The sequence below is a fragment of the Littorina saxatilis genome, linkage group LG16, assembly GCF_037325665.1.
Source record: "Littorina saxatilis isolate snail1 linkage group LG16, US_GU_Lsax_2.0, whole genome shotgun sequence".
In the NCBI taxonomy this organism is placed as follows: domain Eukaryota; kingdom Metazoa; phylum Mollusca; class Gastropoda; order Littorinimorpha; family Littorinidae; genus Littorina; species Littorina saxatilis.
The window spans coordinates 53,982,590-53,990,948 of NC_090260.1; the positions used below are offsets into that span (position 1 = coordinate 53,982,590).

The 8,359-nt window shown below is 42.7% G+C and overlaps 1 long non-coding RNA gene across 1 annotated transcript; it reads right to left on the reverse strand.

The window, feature by feature from the left end:
* Window positions 1–383: 383 nt before the first annotated feature.
* Window positions 384–7,295, reverse strand: LOC138951244 (uncharacterized). The gene is made up of 5 exons (XR_011451070.1): window positions 7,098–7,295; window positions 5,643–5,756; window positions 4,690–4,795; window positions 3,787–3,939; window positions 384–2,833 (listed from the first exon to the last, which is right to left on the reverse strand). It is a non-coding gene; the product is annotated as an uncharacterized lncRNA (long non-coding RNA).
* Window positions 7,296–8,359: the final 1,064 nt, after the last annotated feature.

An 8,359-nucleotide genomic window follows, 5' to 3' on the forward strand; every position in this document is an offset into this window, starting at 1 on the left:
AGATTATTCTTTCTTTCTATATTTGGTGTTTAACGTCGTTTTCAACCGTTCAAGGTTATATCGCGACGGGGAAAGAGGGGGGGGGATGGGGGGGGGGGGGGGGGGGGGGGGAAATGGGGGATGGGATAGAGCCACTTGTTAATTGTTTCTTGTTCACAAAAGCACTAATCAAAAAATTGCTCCAGGGGCTTGCAACGTAGTACAATATACTACCTTACTGGGAGAATGCAAGTTTCCAGTACAAAGGACTTTAACATTTCTTACATACCAATCAATATGAGGCTTATATTGCGCGTATTCTGTGGGTACAGTTCTAAGCTCGGGGATTTTATTTTAATTTTATTTTATGCAATTTATATCGCGCACATATTCAAGGCACAGGGATTTATTTATGCCGTGTGAGATGGAATATTGTTTTACACAATACATCACGCATTCACATCGGCCAGCAGATCGCAGCCATTTCGGCGCATATCCTGCTTTTCACGGCCTATTATTCCAAGTCACACGGGTATTTTGGTGGACATTTTTATGAAAATTTATCTATGCCTATACAATTTTGCCAGGAAAGACCCTTTTGTCAATCGTGGGATCTTTAACGTGCACACCCCAATGTAGTGTACACGAAGGGACCTCGGTTTTTCGTCTCATCCGAAAGACTTGAACCCACCACCTAGGTTAGGAAAGGGGGCAGAAAATTGCTAACGCCCTGACCCAGGGTCGAACTCGCAACCTCTCGCTTCCGAGCGCAAGTGCGTTACCACTCGGCCACTGACACGATACACCAACACGATATTAGCACTCCAGATTTTTATCTCGCAGTTTTTCTGAAGGACTTTGCATTTGAAAACTATTCTCAGACAAAATATGAGTTTAAACTGCAAGTACATGTACAGGGAGTCTGAAGGGTTCAAGTCGGATGAGATAGACTACTGTTGTGGCAATCTTCGAATTTGAAAACCATTTTTTTAAAAGAGTAAAACTCATAGTTCTTCTTCTTCTTCGCTCATGGGCTGAAACTCCCACGTTCACTCACAAATTTGCACGAGTGGATTTTTACGTGTATGACCGTTTTTCCCCCACCATTCAGGCAGCCATACGCCGCTTTCGGGAGAAGCATGCAGGGTATTTTTGTGTTTCTATAACCCACCAAACTCTGACATGGGTTACAGGATCTTTTCCGTGCGCACTTGGTCTTGTGCTTGTGTGTACACACGAAGGAGGATAAGGCACTAGCAGGTCTGCACATAAGCAATGACCTTGGAGATCAGAAAATTCTCCACCTTTAACCTACCAGGCGGCCGCGATTTTGACTCATGACCTTCTGAATAGGAGGCCGATGTCTTATCCACAAGAACACCGAGCCCGTCCAAACTCCTAGTAAAAACAACAACTGCAAATCTGGGAGCAAAATGTAAACGGTTACAGTTTCAACTATCCTTCCCCTTTATATCAGCATTTTTGGAAACCTAAACGAAAGAGTATTCAAGAACAACAGTCACGGATTCAGATTTAAAAAAACAAATGGTAACTATGCTTTTTGGAAATTCTTTCTTTAATTGGTGTTTAACGAAGGTTATATCGCGACAGGGAAAGGGGGGGAGATGGGATAGAGCCACTTGTTAATTGTTTCTTGTTCACAAAAGCACTAATAAAAAAAATGCTCCAGGGGCTTGCAACGTAGTACAATATACTACCTTACTGGGAGAATGCAAGTTTCCAGTACAAAGGACTTAACATTTCTTACATACTGCTTGACTAAAATCTGTACAAACATTGACTATATAAGAAACACTTAACAAGGGTAAAAGGAGAAACAGAATCCGTTAGTCGCCTCTTACGACATGCTGGGGAGCATCGGGTAAATTCTTCCCCCTAACCCGCGGGGGGTCTTTTTGGAAATGCGCTTCAGACAAATGCCTTTGCACACGTTATGTTACTCACAGCAAAATGCAAGAATAATTGGGGACCACATGGGATGGGGCAAATTGGGAGGGAGCAATTCGGGACACCACCATAAATATCTACCAAATATTTACAAATAGCTATCTTAGTACATGCATAACATGCTGTACCAATACACAATTTCTTTAAATAACTATGTAAGGATTATTGGCAGTCTCCCGGAGCATGTTTCACGCTATCCTGCGATCAGGACAAGCGACTGACTGTGATGTGTATGCTGTGCGGCGTGCGCTACATAAGAAACCTTTTTTTAAATTTGTATTAAATATAATCACCTGAGCCACGAATGGCTAGCTGACAGCGGCTATCTTTTACACAACAAATTCTGAACTCTGATGAACTCGTGACCGCTGATTTTTAAAGGCAAGGGGTATCATATTGTGCGCATGGCATACACATCCAAGTTGGTCGTTTGTCCCGATTGTGGGATACAGCCCGTCAGAGGCGTAGAGCGTGCTCGAGATGTTTTGAAAAACCTGACTGCAGTACAGGGATTTGTACACCTCCGGACTGCTGATAATCCTAACAGAATTATTTTCAAAAACCGTCTATTGCCTTGAAAGCAAACCTGGAATTTCTGATGCGAGTTGCCAGAAAGAAAGTTCACTAACAAGATCCAGGCCAACACCACCCCCCCCCCCCCCCATCCCCCTAAATAACACTAAGGAGTGAGGTGAGCTTAAATAACTAATTAATTAATCAATCAATAAATTCTCTGCTGAAATCCCCAACTTCGCGCATCGAAGCTATGAAAAACAGGACACTGCCACGTTTCCATTCAGCTAAACGCCACACCATTTTCAAGAGGGGATGTCTCAGGAAGAAAGATGTGACGCTCCCGATTCATATGTTTCAGAAGACAGCCCACCTGAGAAAAAGAAGAACACAATATAGAAATAATAACAACCTGTCAACCACAAATACATTAAAGTTTTTCAAACAGTTCACTAATCCGACAAACTCATGCTCGTTTCTGGTGCATTTGATAAAGCCAATTACGGGTAGATGCTAGACAACAGCAAAACCACCACCACATAACAACACAAGATTGTTTATGGTTGTTTACAGTCTCTTGAACACAGGAGTCAATCGAGACCATATATATAACAAGAAGCATAAAAAAGCACTTCAGTTTGAAACCCAGGTTCAATGTAGTAAATGATATTGCATCAATGTTCCATCCATCCTCAGCACTTTCAAAACCAGTTTCTTCTAGGTCATACACACCTTTTCCTCGATTGATCCACAGTACATCAGATCGCTATTGTTCTTTTTATGATTTGCACCAAGGGAATGATTAACATTTCTGTCTTAGTCATATGTAACAAGCTTTAAGCAAAAGCATAATATTCTACACATTCACATATTGTAAGGTTGAAGGGGTCTATGTCGACCAAAAGAAGGTGTATTCCCCATAGCCATAGGTGTTTTCCCTGTGTACCGGGAATACAGTTGGATTTTCTGTAAAGAAGTATAATATCGTACAATCTTGCGCCAAGCGCGTGACTGCGGTTAGATAGGAGAATCTATTTAAAATCCTGAATTCGCGTGCGGCATCCAGTCAAGCAAAACATGCTTCGACCGTTTATCAAAACGGATTTAGTTAAAGAAACATCTGCACCCCCACCCCCAACAGCCTGGTATTATGTTTTCCTCGCTGGTACTCTCGTCCATTGAATCACTTTCACTTTCGTAAGCTTGAAGTAACTCCATGGCGTCTAACGGAAGTATATTCCCTGTATATGTACAGGAAATTAACATACAGGGAATACAGCCACTGTTGGTCGACATAGACCCCTTCTAAAGTGCTGCAGTAGTTACCTTTCCCTCCAAGGACCAAGCTGTTCATCCACTGTAGGGCTGACCGGGGTTCCCCCTTAGCAGAGTGAGTGGCGAATCCTGGCTGATAAATTTCCTTTCATTTTCCATGAATGAAGAATACCAGCTGGGTTCTTTTATTCATGGACCTGTGTTCTGCAACACACACAAATCAGCCACCATCTTGTAAATATATGTAAAAGAAAGCAAGTGGCAATCTGAATAACAGAATACAAAATGATCAATCCACACAATCATACTTCAGCACTGAAAGTCCACAAAATGAAGCACTGCTAGTACATGTACTTCTCATAATTTACTGAAACTTTACTCGTCAAAACAACCATTTGTTTTATCGACTTTACTCGCATGTGGCGAGTAGATTAACATTTCTACTCACCATTTACATGATTTTTACTCGCCATGGCGAGTAATTGAAAATACTCGCCACTTTCAGGCCTGTACTTGTGCATGAGATGTGTTTACCATCCATATGCCCAGACCATGCGCCCTTCTGTTGTGCTCAGAACAGTAAAGAGTTGCTTGCTGGGGTGGTTGTTCATAAGTTAACAGTTCACAAGAGGGCACAAACAAGAGCAAAAACACAGGTGCCTGATTCACACTCATTCAAATGCAGAACCTTATTTTTGCATGAACAGAGTAAGACATGATTCTTACATAGCTGACCCTACCCCTGGCAGAAAAGTGCTTGAAATTGTCCATGTGGTCTCTATCAGTACATTTGATGCGTATTTGTGATACATATATACTGATATAGAGACAAGTAACAAGTGGACATTTCTTCTGACACCTCTACCATTTGTACACCTGCACAAATCTCCTGCCATAGACTACAAAAGGAAAACATACAAATCAAAACAAACACAAATTTAACCTAATGTTTACCTTTCAGCAGCAGAAAAGGCTGTGTTTTTTGTGGTGTCTCAGAGTAAAGCCACGGTGTTAGAGATCTATGCAAAACTAGGCTGTAGGCAAGGTCCAACATCTTTAGCTGCACACACAAAAAGAAGAAGCAAGAAATCACATGACATAGATGACATTCCTCACTAGTACAAAACCACAACTACACTAGTCAACTACCAATGTAAGAATCATAGTCCTGCAAGATTACCCTCTTAAAAAGTAAGATTGCTTTCATTCAAACACTACCGTGGGACCAAACTCCCCCCCCCCCCCCTCCTTTTTTTGAGTTTTTCCTACATGTGTGTTGATGTTTCCATTAATTCCAAGCCCTGAAACTGTGAACTTGAGATCTTTATGTATGCACACAGTCACAGGCTTAATAAGCTATTCAGAAACCAAGCAGAGTCTGCACAACGTCAATTCTGAGAAATAAATCCCCACAACCGGTTTCAAGGCCACTATACCGACTGAGCTATTGCTTGCCATGCCAACCTCCACCCCCATTTGGAACATGCACAACTAGTATACCCATACACATGTAATAATACTGCTTGCCTTCCTCCCCCACCCTCCAAATCAATAAACACTAAATGTATGCAATCAGTAATCTTTTAGTTAGTAGTTGACTACCATCACTACTCTCTCCACACCCACCCACCCTCTTGCACACCAGCGACACACCCCCATCGCCCAATCATTTCCATGATTCTCTCTGCCATATAGTTATCCTAAACACTAAGATTATGACACATTTGTTTTCCAATTAGGAACATAAAAAATTACTGTAAAAAAAATGTACAATCATGCACTCTCTGAGTCTGACAAGAGAGTGTGAGAAAAGTCAAGAAAGCAAGACATGTGTGACATAACTAAATCTTCTAATCTATTCCTGAGATTTACTCTTGACAGCTTAAAATGGAACCTCATGCACTTACTGTTCTGAATTGTAGAAATTTCTTGTAGTTATAGCAGCAAAGGCAGTTTTATTGGGTACCACCAGGTGTCACTCTGTCATCATCTGATCAAGCATTCAAGCAAATGGTTCAGCACTGAAACAGTAAATAGCAAGAGTGTACAGAAAAATACACAAACTTTCTCATTAATTTGTATCTTCAACTTCACATTATTCATAAATAATGATACCTTAATACTTTGACTAAGTTTGAGTAGGATTAACACCATGCAGAGCCAGAAGTATTCAAAACATGTTCTTGTTTTTGTTGTTGCTGTTGTTCATGACTACATTAATGTATCTCAGCATTTCTAGTTTCTACACTATAGCCATTAAAAAAACCAAAAGAAGTGTCCCAATGTTTAATGAAGCGCTCTTGCAATTAAGTCACAATTGTTTGCAGTTGCTGAGAAAAGCTAATAGTAATAGTCCTTACAGTAAGTTGAGTAACAAATTATAAACAATTGCTGTTAACACTCATAGTACAAGAGAGCAAACCACTGCAAAACTATAGTCATTTATCAATGTTATGCTTGCCATCCACCCCCGACCCCAAACCTCTCCCATATTTTATGTACATCAGACTAGTATTCTTGTTAGTTCATTTCAGCTGTAACAGTGACAACACGTTTGCACACTACAGACCTGGAAGTGGAAATGTTAACACATGGAGTGCTAAATTTCAGGATACAATCTGTTTGTTTGTTTGCTTAACGCCCAGTCGACCACGAAGGGCCAATCAGGGCGGTGCTCCTTTGACATTTAACGTGCGCCACACACAAGACAGAAGTCGCATCACAGGCTTCGTGTCTCACCCAGTCACATTATTCTGACACCGGACCAACCAGTCCTAGCACTAACCCCATAATGCCAGACGCCAGGCGGAGCAGCCACTAGATTGCCAATTTTAAAAGTCTTATGTATGACCCGGCCGGGGTTCGAACCCACGACCTCCCGATCACGGGGCGGGCGCCTTACCACAAGGCCAACCGTGCCGGTCATACAATCTGTTACAAAGTACAAACACTGGCAATCGGAGAGAACAGTGTTACTGTAAGTCTTTACAGTAACATCAAACAGTATCCCCTCTTTTTGGTAGTACAGTGGAACAACACTTTTAATATCCCCTGATTAAAGACTCCCTCCCTTTTAAGACCCTGTTTTCTCAGATTTGTCTGTCCACAACCTCTCTATATTTACTATCTCATCTCAAGACTTCTTTCTTCAAGACCTGATTTTTTCAGATTTGTTTAGGTCCTAAAAGGGGGGGGGGGGGGGGGGGGGGGGAGGGGGGGGTGGCCGACTTTACTGGTACCGTGAAACCGAAAGTGACCAAGTCATCAAGGGCTATATTCCTGCTGCTCTGTTAGCACCGATCATATTTTAGAAACGTTGCACTCTGTCGTCAACACGAATGTAGGAATAAAAATAGTATTACCTTCACCAGCTGTCTCCATGGAGTCGAAAGACCATCGGCCGGTTTGGCTCGCTTGTGCCATTCCTGGATGAAAATTGAAATGACCCTGGCTGCTCCGTTCTTGGCATCAATGGCAGTGCAAAAAAAGCGAATCCCGACTCCCATCCAGGATAAGCTGTACGGCACGGCGGCGTCTCTGCAGATGACCACTACATTTGGACGATTGGACTGGTCTACACGTGTTGCGCAAAGAAGATACAGATAAGGTGGCGGGAGTGATGTCCCTTCGCTGCAGTGACTAAAAATACAAAACTATCTCAAAATAAAACACAAGGATTTAATTGGATGGGTAGTTAAATTTGACAAAGATTAAACGTTCAAATGACTTACCACCCCCTCTGCTATGTCAGTTGCGAGTATGTCAGTATGTGTTTGTGTTGTGTGTGTGTGTGTGTGTGTGTGTGTGTGTGTGTGTGTGCCCGGCCGGCAGTGTGCCCGTCAGTGTGTACGGTACGTGTGTGTGTGTCAGTGTCATTGCCGGTGTGTGTGTTTACGTGTGTGTGTCACATGTGTGTGTGCGTGCGTGTGTGTGTGTGTGTGTGTGTGTGTGCCGGTGTGGATGTGTGTGTGTGTATTGTGTGTGTGTGTGTGCGTTCGTCAAGTTGTGTGTGTCAGTGTGTGTCAGTGTCGATCAGTGTGTGTGTGTTCTAGGCAGGGGGATTCCCAAGGTTCCTGGGTTCCGGAAGCCCACCCACCCCCTTACTGACTCCACAAATGTACCTTTTGCCTTTTTCTTTCTGCGAATGTATGTATTCATTTGCTAATTTGTTCGTTTGTTTGTTCGTTCGTCAGTTTGTTCGTTCGTCAGTTTTCGTTCGTTTGTTCGTTCGTTCGTTCGTTCGTTCGTTCGTTCGTTCGACAGTTCGTCCGACAGTCCTTCAGTACGTCCGTCAGTCCGTCCGTCCGTCGGTCCGTCAGTCAATCCGTTCTTCAAGTTCAGTCCGTATCAATAAATTCCAGGGCCCAATACAGGGGAGAGGGGGGGGGGGGAATTCCTGTTGGTGGGACAACCCCCCCCCCCCACCCAGGCCTAACTGTGGACCTCCTCCAAACGTTTGACAAATGCCCTGAAAATGGGCCAGATTGCACACAATTATTGTTTATTGTTTGCTTGTTATTTGTTTTGTTTGTTTGTTTGTTTGTTTGCTCGTTCGTTCGTTCGTTCATTCGTGGGTTGGTTCGTTCGCTCTTTCGTTCCTTCGTTATTTCCTTCGTTTATTCGT